This window comes from Bombina bombina, chromosome 4, assembly GCF_027579735.1.
Source record: "Bombina bombina isolate aBomBom1 chromosome 4, aBomBom1.pri, whole genome shotgun sequence".
Lineage (NCBI taxonomy): Eukaryota > Metazoa > Chordata > Amphibia > Anura > Bombinatoridae > Bombina > Bombina bombina.
The window spans coordinates 561,883,683-561,910,413 of record NC_069502.1 but is presented as its reverse complement, the minus strand read 5'-3'; the positions used below and the strand labels follow the sequence as shown (position 1 = coordinate 561,910,413).

General features: G+C 33.7%; 1 protein-coding gene across 2 annotated transcripts in view; it reads left to right on the top strand.

The window, feature by feature from the left end:
- The first annotated feature begins 9,890 nt into the window (after window positions 1-9,890).
- CNR1 (cannabinoid receptor 1) overlaps window positions 9,891-26,731 on the top strand; it is a 102,342-nt gene continuing 85,501 nt past the window's right edge. For both annotated transcript variants that reach the window (XM_053709097.1, XM_053709096.1), the window contains exon 1: window positions 9,891-10,099. The gene's annotated coding sequence lies outside the window, so the exon portion shown is untranslated. The remainder of the gene's footprint in view (window positions 10,100-26,731) is intronic.

Genomic DNA, 26,731 nt, shown 5'->3' with positions numbered 1-26,731 from the left:
CTTGCAAGAAACACACTTTAAACGAAATAAAGAACCAAAATACTTAGGGAAAACTTACACCACACACTACCACAGTTCAGGCCTAGAAAAGAAAAACGGGGTGAGCATACTGTTTAAAAAATCTCTCCCTTTTACCTTGATACAACTTTCCAGAGATGGAGAGGGGCGTTTTTTGGGTTTGATGGGCCTTCTGTACGGCAGACCCATCACCTTAATTAATATTTATGCTCCGCACACAAATCAAACCACTTCCTTTAAAAACATATTCAAGAGAACACTGGATATCACTAAAGGCCCATTGTATCCAGCCAGAGACTTCAACACCCTACTGCAACCCCTAAAAGATAGTTCCAACCCTAACATACAAATATCCAAAAAAGTTACCACCACTTTGTGGAATGGTCTGAAGGACCTTAACCTATATGACACATGGAGATTCATTCACCATGATAAAAGAGACTACACCTTTTTCTCGCATCCAAATAAATTTTATAGTAGACTGGATTATGTACTTACAAACCAAAAAGGGCTAACACACTTACATCACAGTGATATCTCACCCACATCGTGGTCAGACCACTCAGCTGTTAAAATAAAAATTTCCTGGCCCGAAACACCTTCAGAACCATATTCCTGGAAACTAGATGAGTCTCTCCTAAATAATCCTGGCACACTAACCACATTATCCAAAACCATCTCTGAATACTTTACAAACAACTCCAACTCTATCACTGACAATTTTAAAATTTGGGAAGCACACAAATGTGTGTTAAGGGGAGCATGAATTAAAATTAAATCTCAAAATCAACAAGCAAATCGTACACAATACAAAGAACTAACAGATACCTTTTTTAAACTAGACATAGCACTAAAAAAAGATCCCACTAATTCTAATATAGAGAAAGATCTACAGGCCGCTAGAACAGCCCTAGACAAATTTCTAGACATTGAGTACCAAACTCTACGAACCAAAACTAATAGCATGTTCTATTACAAAAGTAATAGAGCTGGTAAACTGCTAGCTCGTGCCTTAAAAAAAAAAGATTTAAATCCTATATCTATGAAATCACTACTCCACAAAAAAAGTTGCTTAAGACTACGTCGGAAATTTTACTGGCCTTTCAAGAATATTATACAAAACTCTACAATATACATGAAGACCCCCCCCCCCCACACCGGAACATCTCCATGATCTCTCAACATACATAGCGAATTGTCCACTACCTTCAATCACTGATGAACAAAAATCACATTTAAATAGGCCAATAACCATCCAAGAAACCATATCTGCCATAACTACCCTTAAACATGGAAAAAGTCCAAGCCCAGATTGCTTCTCCTCCAAATATTATCGAGCATTTTCTTATATCTTAGCCCCACATCTTACATTTTCAACTAGGCCACTGACAAACACCCCTTTCCACCTTCTATGCTAGAGGCCCATGTAACAGTAATACCTAAGCCAAACAAGCCACCTACAAATCCAGCAAATTTTCGCCTTATCTCTTTACTGAATGTTGATATCAAAGTCTTCGCTAAAATACTCGCATCCAGAATTAACTCTATACTCCCATTCATAATCCACCCTAACCAGGCTGGGTTTACACCCATGTGAGAGTCTAGAGATAACACAACCAAAATACTAACTCTTATGGAACATGCAAATCAACACCAAATCCCCTCTGTGTTCATTTCAATGGACGCGGAAAAAGCCTTTGATAGGCTGAATTGGCTTTTCCTTAAACATACAATGGCTAAATTTGGATTTGATCAAAAGTTTATAGGGTGAATCTTTGCCCTATATAACAGGCCACAAGCAAAAATAAGATTAAACAATTCCACATCTCATCCTTTCCAGATCACAAATGGCACGAGACAGGGGAGCCCCCTCTCACCTCTATTGTTTATCTTAGCCATGGAGGTTTTAGCCACGTACATCAGGAAACAAACAACAATTACTGGATTCCGAATAGGGCAAAACACTCTTTATGCGGACGACATATTCATGACCATCACTGACCCAGTTAACTCTGTCCCCTCACTAATCCCAACACTACATACTTATGGCCTCTACTCTAACTTTAGTATTAATATTGCAAAATCCGAACTCTTAAGTATAGCACTGCCCAATACCACATTAGAGACAGTCAAACAACAATTCTGTTTCCGAACCCAACATAAGGCGATAAAATATTTAGGAGTGCAAATTTCACCAAAAACTGAAGATATAATCTCCCTAAACTTTAAAACCTTAAAGAACAATATCAGCTCAATGTTACAATCCTGGGCAACTAAGCCCCTCTTTTGGTATGGAAGAATAAATGCAATTAAAATGATAATACTTCCCAAGATTTTGTATCTTTTTCAAAAGTTGCCTATTCCTATTCCAGATACACTAATCTTCCAAGTTCAAAAATTGCTAAACTCCTTTATATGGTCCTATAAAAGACCCTGTATAGCTAAAAGCACCTTATACTATCCCAAAGACCTAGGAGGCATAGGAGCACCCAATTTGCAATACTATAGATTGGCTGCTTTTTTAACTAGAATAGTTAATTGGTGCAAACACAGGAGCACGAAAGAGTGGGTTATGCTTGAGCGCACTCTTTCTAAAGACTCCCATCTGGGAGGCCACTGCTGGCTTCCTGCCGATATCAGACGTCTGCCCCTCAATGCTCCCATAACTGTGAAGGAAACATTCAAACAGTGGCATAAACACATCAAAAGATCTCCCAATTTTTCTAGCACATACTCTCAGTTAACACCACTAGTAGGAAATACCCTGTTCCCACTTCACTCTCTTTTACATATAACAGACAATCTCACCATGATAGAAATGGTCCCGATACACACACTACATCACAATGGCAAACCGAAACCACACAATTAAATTGTTACCTTACTCGAACCCCGATTCAATAATTGGTTTACATACTTAACTTAATTAACGCATTACCTGCAGACGCATCCCTATAAAAAATCTCTAACCCGCCCTTTTACAACCTTTGAAAACATGTGTATACACACTTTCCCCAATAAAAGTATACTATCGCTTATACATCAACAGATCCTTTCATCCTACGCTTCTACTCTACCATCTTACGTTAAAAAGTGGGAAATTTAAATAGGTGACTCCTGCACCAACAAAGAATGGCTGCATATTTTTGCCAGCATGAGCAAGTCCTCATTTTCTATCTCAACGCTAGTGATGAACCTGAAGCTTCTAAGCAGATGGTACTACACACCACACCGCTTACACCAGTTATTCCCTGCTGGCACACCTGACGAGTGCTGGAGAGGCTGTTCAGATTTAGGTACCCCCACTCATATATGGTGGTCCTACCCCATAGCTGAACATTTCTGGAGACTAATCACCATTGAAATCACACGTGTTTTAGATATTCCTCTCCCCTTCACAATATGGACCTTCCTCTTTAACTCTCTCCCAAAAATCAAATGCAAACTTAGATCCACACTACTAACAATTATGATCAATACTGCCAAGAGACGATTTCCCTTAAATTGGAAGAAAACAGAACTCCCAAATATCTCTGTTTGGAGCAACCTGGTATATCACACACTTAATTTAGAAAAATGCCACTACACTCATACAAAATGCACAGAGGATTATTATTCAATATGCTTCATATGGGAAGAGTACCTACAAGCCCGATTACGTACTAACTGAACCGTTGTTTCAGTAATTTAGAGCACCCATTTACCTATATCATGATATTTCCCTGTTGTAACACCCCACGGAATAGATTGTTTCGCATTAGTATACACCCATTATTCACCCCTATATACACTCTGGTACACATATGTGCATAAAAATAAATCAACTGTACTTATTTGAAGCAAACCTGTGACTGATGCACATTTAGTTTTTTGTGTGCAAGATGCTACATGTAGATATACTAAAATTCACTTGTTTTTTTGTTTATAGTTGATTGTAAACAAGTTACTGATGTTGACCTAATTTATAGAGAGCTGCCAGAAATAGACATTTTGCACTGAGTGGGACCCTGTCTCGCTTGTACAAGACATATTGAGTCTTTGCAACGCTCCACTAGTTGCCAATGTGATATAAAAATGTTATCTTTGTTAAATCTCGGGCGCTCATTTCTGTATATGCAAATTGTATATTGACCAGCTAACTGTTCACTAAATGTTTCAATAAAGCTCTTTTGAAAAAAAAAAATTGCAACCAACAAGCAGTCCTTACTGGATGAAGAATAAGAAGCCCATTATTTCCCAGCAGCCTGAGCTTCCAACTCCCACTACTCAATTTGAAGTTCGGCCCTTTTTCTTTATGAATCTCATGAGCTTAGCAAGGTTCACTTAGCTTTATTCTCATGAACCTATGAACTCTAACCTAGACAAAGTACTACTATATTAACGTTTTATTATTTGCAAGCCATCACCTCTTAGTGTTGCAACAACAGATTTGAGTATTCTTCAAAAGTTTATAGTATATTATGATTAAATATATGATGCCCCCAACCACTTTTCTGGTTGCAGAAACACATTCTATAAAAAAAATGTGCTCTATATGTTAATAACAAATTAATATTTACATTCAAGGGACATAAAACACCTTGTACTTACAATACTATTATGTAGTATTACAATAAACATTCCAGCTGGGTGTGAAAATGTTCTGAATATATTAACACATTGTTTAAATTGCTTTTCAAAGTCCAAACATCGTCCACCACTTGTGTTACTTGGAGAGGCCAATACAAACTTGTTACTACAGTACAAAAGCGTAGCCACTGTCAATTTATTTGTAAAACCAGCAGTGTTTGCAGTATCTTATCACTGCTGCTAAGGCCAATTAGGGACAGATCTGTAGCAGGGTTAGGTTTGTGAAGTCAACAGTGTGTACTTCCGATTCTCAGAATTGTAAAAATCTTGCCTTGTCAGACTTAAGTTGAAAAATGAATCAACATTTGCAGAACCCAGGGAGATACAATGGTTTTCTTGGATTTGTACGTTCCTGTCAAACGTTTGAATTGTTTTCTGGAGGTCTAGGAGAGCGATTATAGGTGAGTGGTGAGTGATAAAGATGATTCTGACATACACAATCACACATAGTCATGATGAAGTGAAGTGGGGACAGGTAGTAGATTAGAATGCCTGCAAAAATGCTTCATATGGTCAGTGAAATTGTCTTTTTGTTTGCTTGTTTGTTTCTCTGAGAAAACTGTGATTTATATAGAGAAAGGGATATATTGTAGATATGTCTAAGGATAAGTGTTAGTATGGCACAACATAAAACTTTTTTGGGGCCTAATCCAGTCTTGCAAAGCATCTTATTCAAAGGACGAGTAAATAAAGTAGATTTGCATAATCAACAAATGCATGATAAAAAGGCAATGCAATAGTACTTAATCTGAACTTTAAAGTGCCATAAAACATGTTGAAATCTGTGCATATCCTAAAAGGGCTAATTAAGTGAAAATAGTTTGCATAAAAAATAGTTTAAAAATTGCTAGCAAGTATTTTAAAATAATTTTTTGAAAATAAGCAAAATTAGTTACATAGCCATTCTGTCTGAAGTAGTCTGATCCACCCTTACCCCCTTATCAGTGTTTTCCATCAAGCACACAGGCATTGTATTTCAACTGAGTTTACAGCTGCTTATTTCACTCTAGGCATTCTCCAGCAGATAATGGGTAGATTTATCAATGTGTGGGCGGACATCCATAAATGCTGACAGCATATGCTGTCGGCATTTATCATTGCACAAGCATTTCTAATTAAATGCTTGTGCAATGCCGCCCCCTAAACATTTGCGGCCAATCGTCCACTAGCAGGGGGTGTCAATCAACCCGATCATATACGATCGGGCTGAATGCTGTCCAACGCCTCAGAGGTGGCACTATGGCAGGCGAGTTAATGACCGCTGCTTCTTAACTTACATTTTCCAGTGAGCCGGAAAGTACGAGGGTAGATAGCAGCATCTGCTGCTCAGTAAATCTACCCCAATGAGTGTAAAAGTCTGCATTCTACCAAATCAAAGGTGGATATAGATGCAGCCATAGAAGGAATTCTGTGGGGGGAGTGAGAATGTACAATTCAAAAACTTAAAATAAAGGGTTAATGGAGAGGCACTGCAGTATAAATTTGCAGGTAAACTAAATAAAGTACATTTTATTATATTTTGTCTCTATCCCATACTGTGTAATTACTGAAAATATTTTACATCCCAATGTTCTTCACATAGCAGAATATGTTCTATGATATATGTTCTATATATCAGTATATAACTGTACCTATATATAATCATATATAGATGTATAAGTAAAAATATTTATGTGTGCAAAAAACATTATATATATACTGTATATATATATACTGTATATATATATATATATATATATATATATATATATATATATATATATATATATATATGTATATGTATTTATGAATAAATAGAACATATTCTTCTATGTGAAGAACATTGGAATGTGAAATATTCATATTTCATGTTGGGTTAGCACACTTAAGAATATGTGATCGGTTTTGCGCACAAGTAAGGTGTAAGGTTTTTTCCCCCCACTTTTTGCTCCACTGACCTCTATGGGGGAATACGTTATTGCCCACGCTTTTTACGCACACCAGTTTAAAAAGATTAATGCGCTAGTGAAAACAGTTTACCTACAACTTGTAATACGAGCGCTACCCGACGCACGCAAAAAGTTTACTTGTAGTTTAATTAACGCTTGAGCAAATACCGCTCCACTTGTAATCCGCCCTCATTGTTTTTGAGTTTTGTCATGATTTAAATTATAGTTAGTAATAAGAAATTGTGCTGAATCAGAACATGTTTTTAAAACTAATTAGTAGTAGCATTCAATATTCCCCATTGTGTTTACTTAGATGGAGTTCTCTCACATTTCATTGTGTAACTTTTTTTGGATGTAGGCTGGAGTCAGTTGTTTAATTTCATCTATCTATAAGTTATTGAGATTTGTTTCTAACAGGAGCCAATTCATTGCACAAGAACTAATGTGTACTCATGGTGCAACATCATTTTTTTTAGAGAAACATAAACTTGTTGTACAGACACAAATTTGAGATGTATAAATAATAGTATATTGTAGACATGTGCGATTCGGTTTGGTCCGAATCGCAATTCGGACGAATTTGTTGAATTCGGAGATTCGGATCGATTCAAATTTCCGAATTGCGGTAGTGCCGAATCTACCAAATAAATCCGAATCGATTCGAATTTATTCGGTAGATTCGGATGGCCGTGTATTACACTAGTATTGTACATTATACAAGTGTAATGCACAGCACATCCCACTTAACACTGACCGAAATTCCGAAATTCCGAATCGATTCGAACCGAATCGAACCGAATCGAACCGAATTTCCCACAAATCCGAAAGAATCCGAATGAATCCGAAACAAATTCATTCGATTTCTTCCGAATTCGAATCGATCCGAACCGAAATTCGACTCGGCCCGAATCGATCCAAACCGAACCGACCCGAATTTTTCAACGCTGCACATATCTAGAATATTGCATTTTTTACATGTTTCCTTGGTAGACTCTGTGCCCCATACTGAACTATTTCTACTATTCTTTTAAACGTTACGTACACATTTTAATGTGTTTTAATAACAAAGGTACAGATAGTTCTTTAGACTTACAATAAAAACGACTTACAATAAAAAATAATAGTTACCATGACCTCTAACTGTACACTATGTTCTATTTTAAAATATGAATTGAATTGAAAAGAAAATACACTGCATACTTGAATTATTTATTTGAGTAACATAAAAAACGAACATCAATTCTAGCACATATCACATTTTAAAAAAAATTTTAAATGCATTTTCAGTTGTTGATAAATAAACATAAGAAGAAGAAACTGCAAACATAGTGAAAATAATGATCTTGGTATATAGTAAATCAGTAACAGTATCTTAAAGTGAATACAGTTATCAATGGTAATGGTAGTAAAATATAGGTACCAAAAAGAAATGTACAGTTGTTGAACATTGCAAGGAAGCAGTAGACTAGAAATTCAGTTTAATTAAATATGTTTTAGTTATGTAACTGTGAAAGGGAACCTGAAGGGCGAAAGAAGAATTCCATGTTAAAAATAATTTTGCAGCAGAGGAATGTGTTATATACATCTATTAGCAGCACTGATGTAAACTGTAAATGGATATTATAGCAATGTGATATATTATAGCAATGCTTTTTAAAACATTATGTGGATGTGATTTTGCTTTCACTTAAAACTCCAGGAGTGCTGCAAAAATATTAGCAATTCATATTACTTACCAGATATGTGCGACCTGAAATCATTTTCAAGTTTAAAGTGTTTTCAAGAACACTGATTCCTTCTATTTGGTGAATTGATATATACTTTGCAAAAGAAAATAAGAAAGAAAACTAGGTTTAAAATAATATAACACAAAATTATTTGACAATACCATGTTAAGCAATTTGTTTAAAAGGAATATATTATATTATAGTGCTACTTTATATTGTTCTCTCCATTTATACCAGAAACAACAAAACTGGGAGATATAATAAATACATAAAAAGACTGGGTAACCTATTAGAGTAACAGAAAATAGCATACATGTGTATTTGTAAACATTGAACAGTAGGTTCTAGTAAATTAGTCTAGCTTATAAGGTTTGCTTAAGTAACTGTTATTATTGCTGCTACTAGTACTACTGCAGCTATAGTACAAGTGAAGCAAGAAATCTGTTAACGAGACATTTTCAGCAAACAATTTCCCTTTAGGGTAATTGTGATGCAGCGCGCCCTCTGCCTGTGACATGCAATAGTGCATCCGACCTCGGTCAAGATTTATTTCTCTAGATAAAAGACAGACACATTTGATTTATATGTCAATCAGACAGTTACTGCTCAAACACTTGTAGTGGTTTGTAGCTGTCTTGTACAAAACAACCAATTTCTAACACGTTAGACTGTAGTTATCACTCAAAATGGAGCTAACCCGAGGAACTGAAGAAAAAAACAAATCCCGAAGGAGTTTGTAGGAGTGGCGCGTTCCTCCTTCATTCTATTTTACTGCTTCCTCCCCTTTCTGTTTTTTCCTTTTTGCTCAGATCTGATTGACCAGATTAGGTATGTCATAGTTAGAGACTTATACAGTGCTAGATTGTTTCCATTTGCAAGCACAGGAGGTTAGTGTATTAAAGAAGAGCTGTCCAGTATAGTTACATATTAAAGCTCTAATAAGATATAGATAGCAACATTATTTAAATGACTACATGAGATGAAGATAACAAATCTATTAGTCTTATATTAACACTACGCCTGCAGTCATGTGTGTCTCTGTTGCTTGCGTTTTGCAGTCAGTGTTGCAGTAGTAGTTGATTGCTTTCCTTCCATAGTCCATTGTTGGTATCATCATCTCTGGTGGTAATTGTGCTGGTGCCAGGACTAAAACAGATTAGCACGTGATGAGGAGTTGCTTGATAAATGGGACCAGAGAGCAGCGGGACTAAAGAAAAAAATACACCAGGCTGCAAAAATCTGAAGCTCTGTGTGCAAAGACTTTGTTAGAAGATTGGGGCAAACGCAGCGTTAAACAACCTACCCAAATCAGAGGATAGATGAAGAATAATGAGATCAAGACAAAGAGCTCATATATGCAATCACAGGGCTCCCATCTTGCCATATCATTAAAGGAACCGGGGATGTTAACAGGAACATTTGGAGATCACGTCTCATTATCTTGATCAGATTTCCAGCAGGGCGGTCGCATGATGTGCACCAGAGATACATGAAGTGGAGACAAAACTCCCCCTTCTTGTACCAATCCTGCGGGTGAGACGACTGTGTGTGTGCTCATCTGAAGCTAGCAGCAAACTGTACCCAACACCCTCCTCCTACCCCTGTCCGGGCATCTGCTTAGGGCACCGGCCTCCCTTGCTCCCTGTTGGGGGCTGCAGTTCAGCACCACGTTAGTGGACAGCGCTCGTGCTACAGCCTCAGTAACAAGTTCTCCAGAGACCAATCTCCCCGCTGCATTAGACCAAGCTCTGTGAGAGCCTATCCCGGAGAGGGAAGTCAGTCGGTGGCATGTAAAGGGTAAGCAGTACACCGATTGTTAATACATGGTATGTCCTGCCAAGCCCTCCAGGGCACTTTTATGCACAAAATAGATTACATTTTCCTCTTGAATTGTTTTATGCAGATTGCAACACATTGTATTAGTTATGTGTGGAAAGCAAATGCAAAGACTTTTCCAGCCATGCTAAATGGATAAACACATATGAGATAATAACAGACATATTGCAGTGAAGAGTCACGCGATAATTTTGCAGTACATTTATTTGGAACATTTACATGCATGAAATACTCGCGTGTCTTACAAATAATATGCATTCATTTGTTTGGTTACCTCTAAAGCAACAGTTAGCATTTTTATTTGGCGATGTATATTTTAAATAAAAAAAAGTTTGTTTAAATTAGAAGAAATAAAAAAATAAAAAATTTAAATAATGTAGAGCAAGAGCACACTGTTCAGTGTTTGAGTTGGTTTCTGATCACAATATACCATTTACATTCTGAGATATCACTTTATGTGGATGTTACATAGATTGTTCTTGCATTGTAACCAACTAATCATAGATCCTTTATTCTAATTAATGTGCATGTCGTTGTTGTAACCTTTAATAACTCCCACTGCGTACACATTACAAATAAACACCAGGACATGGTTAAAGTTGTATTTTTGCATATGCAATGTTATCAGATGGCTTGCTTTCCTTTGTACTTCAATAGGTGACAGTAAGAACATTTGCACCAGCAACATTTTGAAATATATAATTAGGCAAGTAAAACTCACGTGTCTTACTTGAACATAAGAACAACTCTTAATGACATGTATATATTTATCATAGCTTAATTTCGTATAAGGTATTAAAATCTGCTCTTCAATTTAAATTGTATAAGTTAACCTTTAACTGTAGATGTGTAATATAAACTGTTACAATTGAATAAGCAAATCAATTTAAAGTACTTATTATCTATATCCTTTATTTTTTATTTTACTGTCCCATGCTGTAAAACACCATACTATATATCAACAATTAAACATAAGCAAATAATAGATTAATACATTATACATGAGCATGCTAATATTTTAGAAGTGTGACTATCTCTGCACTCATGCACCTAGACAATCTGAAAATACATAGAATTTATAAAAAAAAATATATATAAAAATAAAACAATACATCTGCATCCAGGCAGCACCATGGTTCATTACTGTGTTTTGATTTAATCATATTACGTACATGATGATATACATGTATGCTGTATAAACCTAATTGAAAATATGACATTAGAATTAATTATTAGATTTTGACTACATAGAAATTAGAAGAAAGACATCTGTCTTTTTTTGAATTGTGTACAAGGTCACAATACATATTACAGGTAATATTTTAATTATATCCACAATTAATGGTACTGCTTCAAAAAGGGATGGCTTTGGAATCTTTTGATATGTTATGCTGTAGCTATATGTAAGCTTCCATAAGAGTTTATGAATTACCCTTTCACCCTAGGCTTATGTTACACAGTTCTTTTTGAAATGCAGTAACACTAAAAATACAAGGTCATTCCTCCCAAAGTTTATAATGTATACATATCCAAAAAATACAATGCAGTTTGCAATACTGTGCAGTTGCATGCAAGTTGGTAATGCAGTGGTAGTCCTGTTTAAAATTACAGTTTTGTATACATATTAGTTCATCCCTGTCACATATAGATGACTGCTTTTAACCAGTTTCTGCGCAATTTCAATATTTAAAATGATATCAATTAAACACTATGGCTTTGATGCTTGCTAAGCAAAGCATAGTGAACTGCTTAAGGGCAATGATGTGAAGCAAGAAAAGGAATTCTTCCCATATCACAAATATATTTGCGATTGATCTTTATTTATTGAATGATTTTGTACAAAAAAACAAATGTAATTTAGCTAGCAAGTCATTTCTTTTTTATTCAGTTTAAAACATAATTTGTGTATTGTCTTTGTGATTCACAATATAGAAAAATATTTTGGGTCCATAAAAAATATTTCAGTGCTCATTTTCTCATAGTGCACCACTCTATACAGTGCTACATAGTATTAAGATTTCAAAAACAAAAAACAAACACACCAATTTACTAACATTTATAGGAACATAATAATCATTTGTGTATTGACCAAGTCATAAATGTACCAAACTACTTAGCTATAAGAAAATATATATCTCCTATTAGGTCCTAAAGCATAAAAACAAAGAATGTTTGGTTCTGATTTTGTGCTGTAGTAAAATCATTCCCTTCCCTACCAACAAGTCTGGCATGTATGCAGAGATAATCTTCGGATCTTTCTAAATAGAATGATATATTTATAAAATATATTTAAAATATTCTTATATGTTGCTTGTTTAATTATAGTATTTACATTCTTGAACAAAAAAATTGAAAGCAATTTCTGGGGGTCATTTCAAAATTAAAACAGAATACATTATTGTATTAATATTTTCAAATTTCTCTGATTTAATCTACTCAATGTGAGCTTTACCTAATGTAAAATATCTCTCACCCAGCAAACTAGTGCACATTGGTCATTTAAACATTCATATCCAGAGTATCTTATTTATTTATTTGAAGTTAGCTTTATTTAAGTCCTTTAACACTGAATTATATCATAGTTTAATGCTGATTAATACATTAATATTTGCTTCATAATTCCTCAACATAAGGTCTTGCAGCTGGTCCAAAACAACTAGACCTACATCAGCATATACATGCTTTAGATCTTATGAAGTAAATTTAGAGCTAACAAGTTTAACTGCTGTTTTTTTTTCTGTAATAATGAACTGTACATAAAATCATCTGTCATTGACCTTTTGTAAAGGGTCAAAACTATACTAACAGCTTTGCTGTGCTCTGATAATTTGGCCATGCAAAGTTACAGTATGTTATAAATTATCAGACAGTTAGATAATCTACTAGATGGCTGCAATAAAGCAACAGGCTGTTGCTTGATGTTTTGTTGAGTGTTGGCACAGTATTTAATAGATTATTAAATAGTTAAATTATAATGCAACCATTCCCAAATGTAGCATTATGATGTATCCAAGGAAAGTAAAAAAAAAATATATTTTCTAACTTACAAATGTCTCTCTTAATATACATTTTTGTGTCTTTAAAATGGACCCAAATTGCCTGATTAACTTGCATTTGGCTTTGTAATTTTTGATATACAATACAGTTTTGTTTTTAACTGGACTTCTATTTAAGTAATAATTCTAAATTAGGCTTATATAACAGACATTTTGAGTTTAATTTAATCGATGTATGATATTGACAACTGTCTTACTGCCAACCTTCCACAGAGATATTTCTCAAATTAGTTGCAAAGTTGGGTACATAGTACTGATCCAGCAAAAAATTGTGAAACCAATGAAAACTTGTTCAAGTCATGCTCACATTAAACTATATGTTCTGGGATTTTTTTTTTGTCACATACCTAAATTATACTGTAATCAATTTAGCCTTTGGCGGGCCTGTTTATATAATTGCAATGGATATGTTAAACAATAAATTAGGTAAACAATCATTCTTGTTGTCAATGAATAATGGTATCTATGCGTACTTGCAATTTTATGTAGGGAGTCAGAATGTAGTTACTGGAGGGAGATCAGTTTCTTTTATTAGAATTGGAAAGGCAATATTTCAATGTAATTTAATAAACAGCCTTCTTCCCTATTTTTAAAGTCTGCTGGCACATTTGTACCATATATCTAGGTAATATTTAATTGATAAATATGATAGCATAGCAATAAAACATTTTCATAAGTCATTCATTATGTAACAGTGTTACCCTTAGTTGTCAAATAAATAGTACTTTTAAAGTGTTTTGGTGAATAATCTACTCGTTATACTTGGAAAGATAAACAAATAATTTTGTAAAAACAAACTTTGTTTGAATCTATGGCAGCTAACTAACTGCAATCAACCGCTAACTCAATGCAATCAACCACAACTAGACAAGAACTTAGAACAATTCTAAAATAAAAATAAAAATGTAAAAAAAAAAGATAATTATCATCCTCCTTGGACCAGCAGTATCTACATTGTCTCAGAAATAAAATATAAAAACCTTCCAAAGCAACATGCCAACTAGTGACTATCAAATATATTTATAAAAACTTGATTTCCTTTTTTTGACAAGTTTTGGCAACTTGGAATGTTAGCTTTGAATTGAAATATGATCTCCCATATATATTTGGATGATGTAAACCAGTTATTATAACTCTGTCTACCACAAATTCTCAAATACTAACATTAATAAACTTAAATATAACTGTCTGAGGCTTTTATTTATTTGGGTATGTATTTTTTAAGCATACATTTCAAACTATTTTAAAAAGCATACAGCTAACTTAAAAATTAGGAAGGCATAATGTTTTATGAATTTCTAGTTCTAACTCCAGTAGGTATCTGTATTGGGATTTATTTTCAGATTAAAGATTCTTAGTTCTTGGTTTAAATATAACCAGTGCATAGGTAATTCAGTAAACATTTGCATGATCTTATTTGTTATGACCTTATTTTGTATTAAGGGAAACTTTTGTTTATTTAGGAAAAATGACTCTTTGACCATACAGAGCATAATGTTTTCAAATTGTCTGAGAAAGAATCAGTAAAATGGTCCCTGTGGATTCTGCCATGGCAATGCCTACGGGAAGTCTGCAAAGTACACATTGTGGGTGTGAGTTATTATCTTGCTATTAGAAGCAATGGAATAATGAATGTGATATGAATTTTTAATTCTCATTGACTTTAGATGTACTTTGGATGTCCAAAAAAGCGTTTATCCACCTTTTTATGACAGTTCAGTATGGTTGGCTGAAAAAGAAAGATTATTTCATTCTGTTTTCATAATAATAATTATCCGTATCTGAGCAACAGATTGGAACTAAAGACAACTGCTGGAAAAATTCTGCTTAGGATGTATCAGATGGGAAAATCTCTCTGGCATAAAAGAAGAAATAGTTTTATTTATTTTTTATCTTTATTATTAAAACATTTGTTTTCCTTGTTGATAACAGTAAGTCTTCATATTACACAATTTGTGACTAAGGTTAATGTAATATATTGTTTTCCAGACTGTGATGATATTAGAATTAAATAGATAGCATGCATTATATAGAATAGGTACTGTATATACAGTGAACAAGAGTCTATTCATTTATTTGATATGGCAGATGTCTAGGAAATAGAGCAGAGGCTATTCTTTAACACTAGTTCTCTGTGGGACTCTGAAACATATTACTCCCAAGATAACTTCAGAGTGATAGATTGCTGTAGTTGTGGCCTAAAGGAATGAATAAATAAAAGCAAATTTCACAAAATATCTAAAATATAGAAACTGCCTTGAGGAGTAACCGGCTCAGATAGGAAGCCAAGTATTGTAATTCCCAAGACTGATTGATTTTTAGAATAAAAGAATAAAAAAAAGTCTCATGCTTTCCCACTTAGCTTATACTTGGTACATCATTTTATAAAGAGATTGTGGGTATTTAAGCACTGCTCAAAAAACTTTTTTTGTTTCTTGTCTTTTTATTTTCTTATCATGGTGTCATGATGTATATAAGAGACTATGGTTTTGGTATGTTAGGTGTAAAAAATGCTTCTTTTTTTTTACCCATATATACATTGTGGCTGTTTGTAATGCATTACCTTTTTGCAATAAACCATGTTTTTGTTTGTTTTCTTGTCATTTTAATTTTAATGTGTAATGATCAATTAGGCATCCTGTATATATTGTTTCTCTTCGACAAATGATGCATTGCTGGTGTTTGTAATGCATTACCTTGTGCAATAATTGTTTGTATTCCATATATTTGCTTGTGTTTGTGTTTTTTTACATGTAGGGGATAATGATCAAACTGACAGCACATATACATTGGTCCTCATTGGCAAATGATGCAACTCATTCAACTTTTGTAAACATTTAATCTCTATTTCAGAAACACAGTAGCATTTCCTATTGCATGATTATTGACTTTAATAACTGCACGATTTATATATGTAGAATACAGTGTTTTCACCACAGCAAGATTAAGAATATATAGCATGAGATCCAAAAAGTCTCACTATAGCATATAGTAAGGGGTTAAACACATAATTCAAGTTAGATTAGGAGCTGCAAAACATTGCCACTTCTGACTGAAGTGGACTTGGCCAGTGAGCCAATAAGTAGCATCATTTCATATATAGTTACCAATCACTGTCTGTGTCCTGTTCAGGACCAGCACTACAGCACACCTGATGTGGACCATTAGCCATTTAATTAATCCCTTTGTGGGGATAAATATATTATTATATGCATGCATTTGTACACAAATACATAATATTTAAATTAATTAGAGTATTGTATTATTGCTCAATTATATCCCTTTTTATCTCAGTTATGTACATTAACTTAGGTTTTCATGTCTTCAAAGTGCAATATTATTGAAGAGTATACAGCAGCAATTAAAATATCATTTTGCCTAGCAATAGAAACACTAAATATATCTTGCAATTTCCTGGATAACCCCCCCCCCACACACACACACACATAATATCTATATACTTTGGTTTGACTTCTGTTGCATTAGTCAGTGCTATTAATTCACCACTGAATTCATGTTTGGACATCCTTTGGAACTATTGTGTTGAAAGCCATAAAACATGTATTATGTTGCTGTTACAGCATTATGCTGCAAAGAAAGGAGAACTGTATGGTTTATATTTCGTGAACAACTAACGTTGGTTATTACACTAGCAATATAAGTTAGTGTACTCTGAAAATCCTGTTTCTAACCAGAGGAAGGCAGACATCTCCCCCCGCTATGAGCAATAGGCAGGTATGTAACACTTGTGTTGTAATATCTTACAGAGATTAATAGCATCAAAAATATAATAATAAAAAAGAAAATATGTAAATAAAAAAGAAAGAAAGAAAAAATGTATTTGTTGACTTTATTTTGCTTGAATATATCTGTATACATTGCTTTTGCTTTGGTAGTCTAGGGCAAAAATCCATGAAGTAAGCAAGGTATATACAATACAGCAAATTCCTTTTTATTTTTTTGTATTTTAATTTTTTTTGCAGTGGCACTAAAATATTGCCCGATGACATTAATGAGCCAATGGAAAAAAAGAATACATAAGAGAGAAGAGAAATAAAAAAAAAAAAATAGTAAAATATAAGCACCAGAAGTTCTTGTAATAATTATTCTTCAACTTCTTTCAATGATGATATATCAATGATTATGATAATTTTGATTATAATTTCTGACTGTAATAATTAGTTTATAGAGATACTGTTATTTAAAGATCTCCCACTTTCCATAGCACTGATAATTCAGCAAACTTATTATTTGCTATATTGAAGCACATAATGAATAGAAAAGGTATGTAATCAAGTAGAGAACTCTAGAGTTTGGGAAAGTATAAACAATAGAGCAGATGATGGAGTAAGGGGTAAAATTACAGCTTTCTAAAAAAAATAATGTAGATCAGAAGAAAGTGTCTGAAAAGAAGTGTCATCAATAAATGTGGAGTGATCACATTATACTTAACAAATAATGCATTCTTGTAGCACAGTTTATTTTTCTGTTATTATGTTGAGATGAAGAACAAGCCTAAAGCTCTAATGGTTAGCCCTCTCCTAAAATGGCTGAGAAGTTATTTGGGTTTGTAGCTATGCTAGTAGGCTTTGGTTAAGCAGGAAGGCTTTCACAAATTGGCTTAAAGCATAAGAGACTTGGAGAACTTTAGATGGAAGTGTGGATAGAAGTTAAAATATATAAGTACAAAACAAATATATGGTGCAGCTTAGGTGTTGAATGATGCAGAAATGCATGTAGGGGAAGATTTAAAGAGAATTGACTTTAAAGGGACAGTCAAGTAAAAAAAAAAAACTTTCATAATTTTAAACAACTTTTCAATTTACTTTTATTACCAATTTTGCTTTGTTCTCATGGTATTCTTAGTTGAATGCTAAATCTAGGAGGTTCATATGCTAATTTCTTAGACCTTGAAGGCCACCTCTAATCTGAAAGCATTTGACAGTTTTCCACCACTAGAGGGCGTTAGTTCATGTGTTTCATATAGATAACATTGAGCTCAGGCACGTGAAGCTCCTAGGAGCAAGCACTGATTGGCTAAAAATGCAAGTCTGTCAAAATAACTGAATTAAGGGGGCAGTTTGCAGAGACATAGATACAAGGTAATCACAGAGGTAAAAAATATATTATTATAACTGTGTTGGTTATGCAAAATTGGGGAAAGGGTAATAAAGGGATTATCTACCTTTTTAAACAATAAAAATTCTGGTGTTTACTGTCCCTTTAATATGCATGGCTTTTAATTTAATTCTTAAAGGGACCTTTAAGGATAGGAAGGTTACATGTAAATGATGGCATTGGAGCACTATATGGTGAATGGAGGGTTTTTCTTCTTTGATCAAAAACAAAGTTAGACCCTAGGAGTATTATATTGCTTAAAATGAGGTGTGATAAGAAAAATGAAGGATATATCAGCAATTAGAAGCAGTAGAGTAGTATTTCAGATCTTAAAACGTAGAGTTTTAGGCAGGTAAGTGATAGTCACAGTTAAAAATAATTATTTAAAAGGGAAGTGATATTTTGGTGAGAAGAGGCAGATTAAGTTGGTAGGATTTTAAAGATTACACTGGTAGACAAACCAGTTTATCATTTTTTTAATGATAGGAAGTGTAAATTGAGAACAGGAGCCACAAATCTAATATTGGTATTCAACAACTGAAATTTAAGGCAAACAGGTATATGTTTAAAGATTAGAGAAACAGCGAACCAAAATGATTATTGGCATTCAATACTTTTTTTGGCAGAGAAAGTAGAGAATATAGAACATGCAGTAATTTATAGGTTAGAGATTTGCATAACTAAATGATGTACCTTTTTGATGTAAATCTGTTTTTCATAAGCGAAATTTCACTCTTTAAATCCACACCACAAACTAGTGACAAAACATATAGTCCCAGTGGAGAGCTAGTTAACGCTTTCGCTATAGGGCTAATTGTGCTAGTATTTAACTTTTTGCGCAATTCGGGTTGCGTTGGTATTACAAGTTGTAAGTATGCGATAACCTATTCCCCAATAGAAGTCAACAAAGAAAAAAAGTGGAAAAATAACCTAACACCACACTCTCGTTCAAACCCTATTGCTTATTCTCATGTGCGTTAAACCAACATGAAAATATGAATATTTCACATTCCAATGTTCTGCACATTGCAGAATATGTTCTATTTATTCATAAGTCATTATTTCTACATATATCTGATGACTTTTGGTACAATATATAGCTACACCAATATATGTATATATATATATATATATATATATATATATATATATATATATATATATATATATATATATGAATATCTATTTATAAATACATAGAACATATTCTGCTATGTGCAAAACATTTGAATGTGAAATATTGACAGTAAATACATAGTTAAAACCTTTATTAAATATGAAGTTTGCATACATATGCTTTTTCATGTTTTCATTTACTTAACTGCAAAGGGCTCTAATATACTTCTATATATGTTTATCTATATATACATATGTATTTATGTTTTTATATGTGTACGTATGTCTGTAATTACATACACATATAAATACATAAGTACACACACACACATATATAAATATATATACACATACATACATATACATATTTAGAGATGTATATGTATGTATCTCAGTGTTAAAGCCCTTTGCCTGCCTTTTTTTTTTTAACACCAAATATATTATATCTTTGAGCCCTTATAACTTTCATGTGCAATATTTTTTGAATACTTTTTATTAGATAGTGTTATTATGAGTTTAAGTGTACTTTGTAATGTATTTTTGATGAGTTTTGTGACACTTTTTTGTTTTGCAAAACAGTTAACCAGAGCTCTGAGGACGCGGTAATCATTCTAGCGTAAATTGCAAATGTGCTCAAGCGATCGTGTTTACTTTCAACTTGTAATAGCAGTGCAATTTAATCTGCACATAAACAATTGCATGAAAACCCAATATCGCTTGCGAGCAAACGTTTGAATTCCACGAGTAATCTGGCCCATAATAATTCAATAATTATTTAGCTTTCTTCTGAAAAATATTGTAATAGCTAAAGTCACGTCTATTTAGTATGTGGGAGTAGGAAAATAAGTAGTAATAGAAAATGATGACCATGTGGTTTAGCTAAAGTCTGCAGACTTTCCCTGTTAGACGTCATTGTAAGCATACTCATCTAAATATATTGTGTAAAAGCAACTGAAATAAACCATGGAAACTGTAAGATACTTTGTATCATAGATAAATAAAAATAAGCCAGAAGATCATCTCTTTCAATGTAATTAGTGCTTAATTGAGTCATCCTGACAACAAGTAGGAGACTGGAAATAAGCTAAAGGTAAAGACAAAGAGATAAAATAAAGAAATTGGTAGAAGCTGAGATCAGAGGAGAAGACTGCAATTTATGAAAGTAAGAGGTTTTGGTGTTAAACCCATGTGCATACGTTCCTCATTTCTGTTTGGCAATACCATGTTGGATTTGTGCTATGGAATTTGCATTTTTGCTTACAAGTAATTCTTCTGCTCATTTTAATAAGGTTAAATACAGATATTTACTATGCACAGTTTTCTCACAAACCCATAATTTGGAATGACAACTAAAATTAGTAGAACACCTTCTTTTACATGTTGTTCAACAGCTTTTAGACAGATAAATAGCAATAAATAGAATCAAAAAGAGATTATCATTAGCATTGAGGAAATGCCCACTGCAAATAAATTATAGCTGCGTTTTTTCTCCACTATTTCCCATCAGTATTAACTCTGAAACCCTAACCCTATGCTATTAGCCCTTTGCCTTACCTTCTACTCCCTTCAGTACTGCACAACACTCAAAAGCCATCCAAATGATCTACTCATGTACGAAGCAGCGAAAGCTGCTCCGGAGCCTTTGCGGGGCAGGTTCGCATATGCGAGCCTGCTTCTCGCAATGTAAGAAGCAGCGGTCATTAGACCGCTGCTTCCTACACCCTACGCCACCTCTTAGGTGGCGAAACAAAATCACAGAGAGCACGCTCGCTCTTGGTGATTGACAGCCCCTTCAGTCACGTGATTGGTCACGCGATTGAAGGGGCGGGCATTACACACTCCGATGAGTGTGTAATGATACATATGGGCAAGCGGATCAATAGATCCGCTGCCCGTGTGTAGCGAAGGCGGGCGGACAGCTTCACGAGTTAAGAAGCTGTCCGCCCGCCATTTAGTACATGGCGCCCATAGCCTCTATTTATAAGAGCCTCTCACCGCTAATTCACCCATTGCAAATATACACCATACATGAAACCATTATACATGCCCTTAATTGGTAAACCCCCTTAGACAATCCCTCCCCCATTGTAAGTTCCTTATCCTATCCACAAATTTTAAAATAATAAAAAGACCTTAATGGAAAAAATAAATAAAGTGACCAATAACTTAAAGTCAATTTGAAGAATAATAGGTCCTCTTTTATTTGATACTTTATTTTGATTACTAATTAGAAGATGGGTGAGCTCAATTCTGACAGCGACCCCACCCATTCATAATCTTAATAACCAATCAGGATTGTGGGTTTTTTTTAATGTAGGAGGAAGCCCCTAAAAACAACTAAAGCTTTGGCTGTGTCAAGAAAAAGAGGATTTGTGTTACTGAAGGCTGGAAGAGACTGATGAATAGAGATAGCCAGATATCAGATAAAGTAAATATTAGTTATCTGTTTCATTTAAATGTTCAACATTTTCTCATCTTCTTTGTGGGATATTACTAAGGACCAGATTACGAGTGGAGCGCTATCATTAGCGTGAGGAGCGTAAATCTAATCACAAGATTACGGTGTTCTTTATGCTCAAATCCATATTACATGTAGCGCACTGTTCAAATTACCGCAAATTATTTTGCACAAAATCGCGGTAATAGCACTCCCCATATTTTCAATGGGTAGCGTTGAGTGGTAATGTGCGCTGATATTACAAGTTGAAAGTAAATGTAATCGCGCAAACGCAATCACATTTACTGCTCAAACTTTTTATTCAAACTGAAAGTTTGCGTAAAGAGTTTGACTGGAGGAAACAGTTTTACTAAACTACACTTTGAACCCCTAAACTGACCCCCCCCCCAAATAGCAAACTACCTCTTTACACTATGGATAAACCATGGATGAAGACTGCCACCGACACAATGAAGATAAGAAGATGGACCACTGCTGGGATGAAGATGGAATGCCGCTGCCCGGGATTCATCTTTGGCTAGTATCATCTTGGGATTTAGTGTTAGGTTTGATGTTTTTGGGTGTGTTTTTTTTTTTTAAGATTAGGGATTTTTTTTTTTTTTTTTTTTTCTGGGCAGTAAAAGAGCTAAATACCATTTTAAGGTTAATGCCCAACCAAATGCCCTTTTTAGGGCAATTTTTAGAGTAGGCTTTTTTCATATAGTCTTTTTTCCCCAAAAAAAGAGCTGGTTCACTTTTGGACAATGCCCTACAAAAGGCCCTTTTAAGGGCTCTTTATAGTTTAGGTTTAGAATAGTTTTTTTTTTATTTTGGGGAGGGAAGGTTTAGGATAGGCATAACTTTTTATTATTTTTGGTAATTGTTTTTTTTGTTGGTAATGTTATTTGTTTGTTTTTTTAATGTTAGGTTTTTTTTAAGTAATGTTACTTTTTTTAAATTTTGGTAATGGTAGTTTGTTTCTTTTTTTAAAAAGTAATGTTAGTTATTATTTTTTTTTTTAAAAAAAAAAACCTTTAATACAACAGTTGCCAAAATAATTTGACTGGCTTCTCATTTTTCTTAAAAAAATAATAGTGTCTGATTTTTGGTGCAACTTGTAATATTAGTGTCAAATAATTTAGTAACCTAAGTAATCCCCTTTCTTTAAATGCCTATACATAGGCTTTAAATAAATGCATGAGAAGTGGGAGATTTGGGACAAAATGATTTCAGTACCATCTGTTTGAAAACAGGTTCTCTTATACAGTGTTACAATATCATGTGCTATCACATTAATTTCTTCAGGACCAAAGTTCAATACTTTATATAAATATCCCAAGAGTGTGTCTCGTTTTTCTTAGGCAAAAAATGAAATGTGGCTGAGATTTATTTATATTTTTTGCATTGTTTCATTAATGCTTGCTACATTAGGTAAACATGTTTATTGGTCAGTCTATATGATATTCTAAAGTGAATAAACAGAACAGACCTTGTTCTTATGTACTTATCGTTCAAAAGAGCACATGAGACTGTCAAGCAACAACTTTTATTGACTATAAAATAGCAAATTAAAGGGATATGAAGCCCACTATGTTTCCTTCATGATTCAAATAGAGCATCCAATTTTAAACAACTTCCCAATTTGTTTCTATTATCTAATTTGCTTTGTTCTATTGTTATCTTTTGTTTCAAAGAATACCTAGGTAGGCCTCTTTTCATTGGTTTACCTAATGTGTTCAGCTAGCTCCCACTAATGCCTTCCCGCTACTTAAAGGGACAGTCAAGTATAAATTAAACTTTCATTATTCAGATAGGACTTTTAATTTTAATCGACTTTCCAATTTACTTTTATCATCAAATTTGCTTTTTTCTCTTGGTATTCGTAGTTTAAACTAAACATAGGTAGGCTCATATGCTAATTTCTAAGCCTTTGAGGGCTGCCTCTTATCACAAGCTTTTTAAATCTCTTTTCAACACAAAGAGACAGAAAGTACACATGGGCCATATAGATAACACTGTGTTCAGGCACAGAAAGTTATTTAAGATTTAGCACAAAACAATGCTAAATTTAAGACAATAGATAATAAACAGTCACAGTCATATGATCAGGGGGGCTTGAAGAAGATTCCTAGATACAAGGTAATCACAGAGGTAAAAAGTACATTAATATAACTGTGTTGGTTATGCAAAACTGGGGAATGAGTAATAAAGGGATTATCTATCTTTTAAAACAATAACAATTCTATGGTTGACTGTCCCTTTAAACAAAGAATACAAAGATAATTAAGAAAATTTGAATATAGAAGTAAATTGGAAAGTTGTTTAAAAGTACACGCTCTGAATCATGAAAAAAACATTTTGGGTTTTATGTCCCTTTAATCTTGTTTTTATTTTCAAGATTTTTGCTGTGATAAAAAAGCTGACATAGGGGAAATGCATACTTTTTATCTAGCCTTTGAACAAATAATGTTCCTTTTGAACACACATTTTATTACATTCACAAATATGTATTATGTCATACCTCAAATAATTTAAGTGTGTATCATTTTATGTTATGATAATGTTCAGATCATTTTTGAAGAAATACAATCAATAATGGGATTTAGATTTTGAAAGTTATAGCACACTATTTATATTGTTGTTAATATTGTCAAGGATATAAAAAAACTAAAAACATTTGCCACCCATTTAAGGAACATTAAAACAATTGTTTAATTCCCACAACTGAAAGGACTTGATAAACTCCTGACAACACTTTTTGACTGAGTACTGCAAACAATTGGGGTGAAATCAGTAAACCAACAAAAACACTCATGTCCACTAGTCTGATAATACCTCTATTCAAAGCCCTGAAGCAACTAATCAGGATCAGCAGTTGCACCAATCACTAGCTTTTTTCTGTTTGGGAGCATTCTCTATCAATTAGAGCCTGCTACTTTTGCAGAATGTCCCTTTAAGGTTTTAATAATATTAATAATGTAAATATTATTGTCTAGCAAATGAATGCTATATCTGTAAAATGTATATTGCTTTCCATACATTGTATGATAATATAACAGATGAAAACATATTGGGCCAGATTACGAGTAGCACGCTAACAGTTATGCGCAAGTGAAAAGGGTTTTATTGCGGGCATGGGAAAGCGTTGGGTTAATTACAAGTTGAAAGTAAATGCGTGAGTGCAATTAAAAAATACAGTTACACTCACACTAACAAAAATTATTTGTAAAAAATGTGCACAAAAAATTTATAAAATATGATACATACATACACATTTTTAAATAAATATATGTATGTAAATACGTATATATATATATATATATATATATATATATATGTGTGTGTGTGTTTATATGTGTGTACATATGTATTTATATGTGTATATATGTAGTTACAAACATATATACACATATAAACACATAACTACATAACTACATATGTACACACATATAGACATATATAAGTGCATTGGAGCCCTTTGTTATAGTGTGTATTTACTGTAAATATTTCACATTCCAATGTTCTTCACATAGGATAATATGTTCTAAGTATTTGTAAATATATATATATATATATATATATGTATTTATCTATACCTATATATAGTCATGTATATATAAAGGTATAGATATATATTGTATCAAAATACCATTTCAATGTTCTTCACATAGTAGAATATGTTCTAATATTCATATTTCCATGTTGGGTTAGTGCACTTGAGAATATGCAATTGGGTTTGCGTGCGAGTAGGGTGTTAGTTTTTTCTACTTTTTTTGCTCCTTTGACTATTATGAGGGAATACGTTAACGTGATTGCGATATTCAAAGTTAGTTTTTTTGCGTGCATTGGGTTAATGGACGAGTGAAATTTTTTTTCTTTCAACTTGTATTACAAGAGCTACCCAACATAGTGGAGTTAGTGCGAGAGCGGGAGCTTTAAATAATGCTCCACTTGTAATCTGGCCCATTGTGTTTTCAAATTAGCCTTTAAACATTAGCTTTTTCATTGTAAAAAACAAACAAACATGATTGCTACTGGTATTACTAGTGTCACATTTTTGGCTGGATTTCAGTATTATACCATAAATAGTTCAAGTTAAATCAATAGTGCTTCTAATTTTCTGCTCATATTAAAAGTTAAAAATAATATTTTATTACTTGAGCGATAATCTAGAGGGCACAAACATCTTGATGTTGGATAGTGCGAGTGCGCTAAATACCTCGCATAATAGGCTTCTACGGGGGCTCACTGAAAAACTCACGTTGGCTCTCTCTCATGTGCTATGCCAATGATGTGCTAAGCCTCTGCTGAAGTGGTTCTCGGACAGAATGCCGACGGACAGAATGCCGAAGCACATTTGTCCGTCAAACATATGTCTGAGAGACTATGTTCCCGAGTTCGGCCGAGGGCAGATACACTCCAGAGTGCTCTAATCAGCGCTTCGGGTGCCACAACCTTCTCTGGGAACATAACCATAGGTCCCACCCCACACGTTATGTGGTTCTCTGCCTGGGTAAACCTGTATCTATCCTTATCTACCTATCTATTTATCTAATCTTTCTATCTGTGAAGATGAGGGAGGTGTCTGGAACTCAGTATGCAGGAATGGAAAACCAAAACAAAGAAAGTCTTTCTTGAATAAACTTTACTAAAGAAATGTAATGCAGAAACATGTAAAACAAATTAAGGTCAATATTGAAACAGATAAGTTTTTACAACGAAAACTTCAAGCACAAGTCTCTCAGCAAGCACAGAACCCAGCGGGTACTGTTGGTGAGGAATGTCCATGAACAAGAGGGTATAAATAAGTAAGCACAAGTCTCTCAGCAAGCATAGAACCCAGTGGGTACTGTTGATGAGGAATAT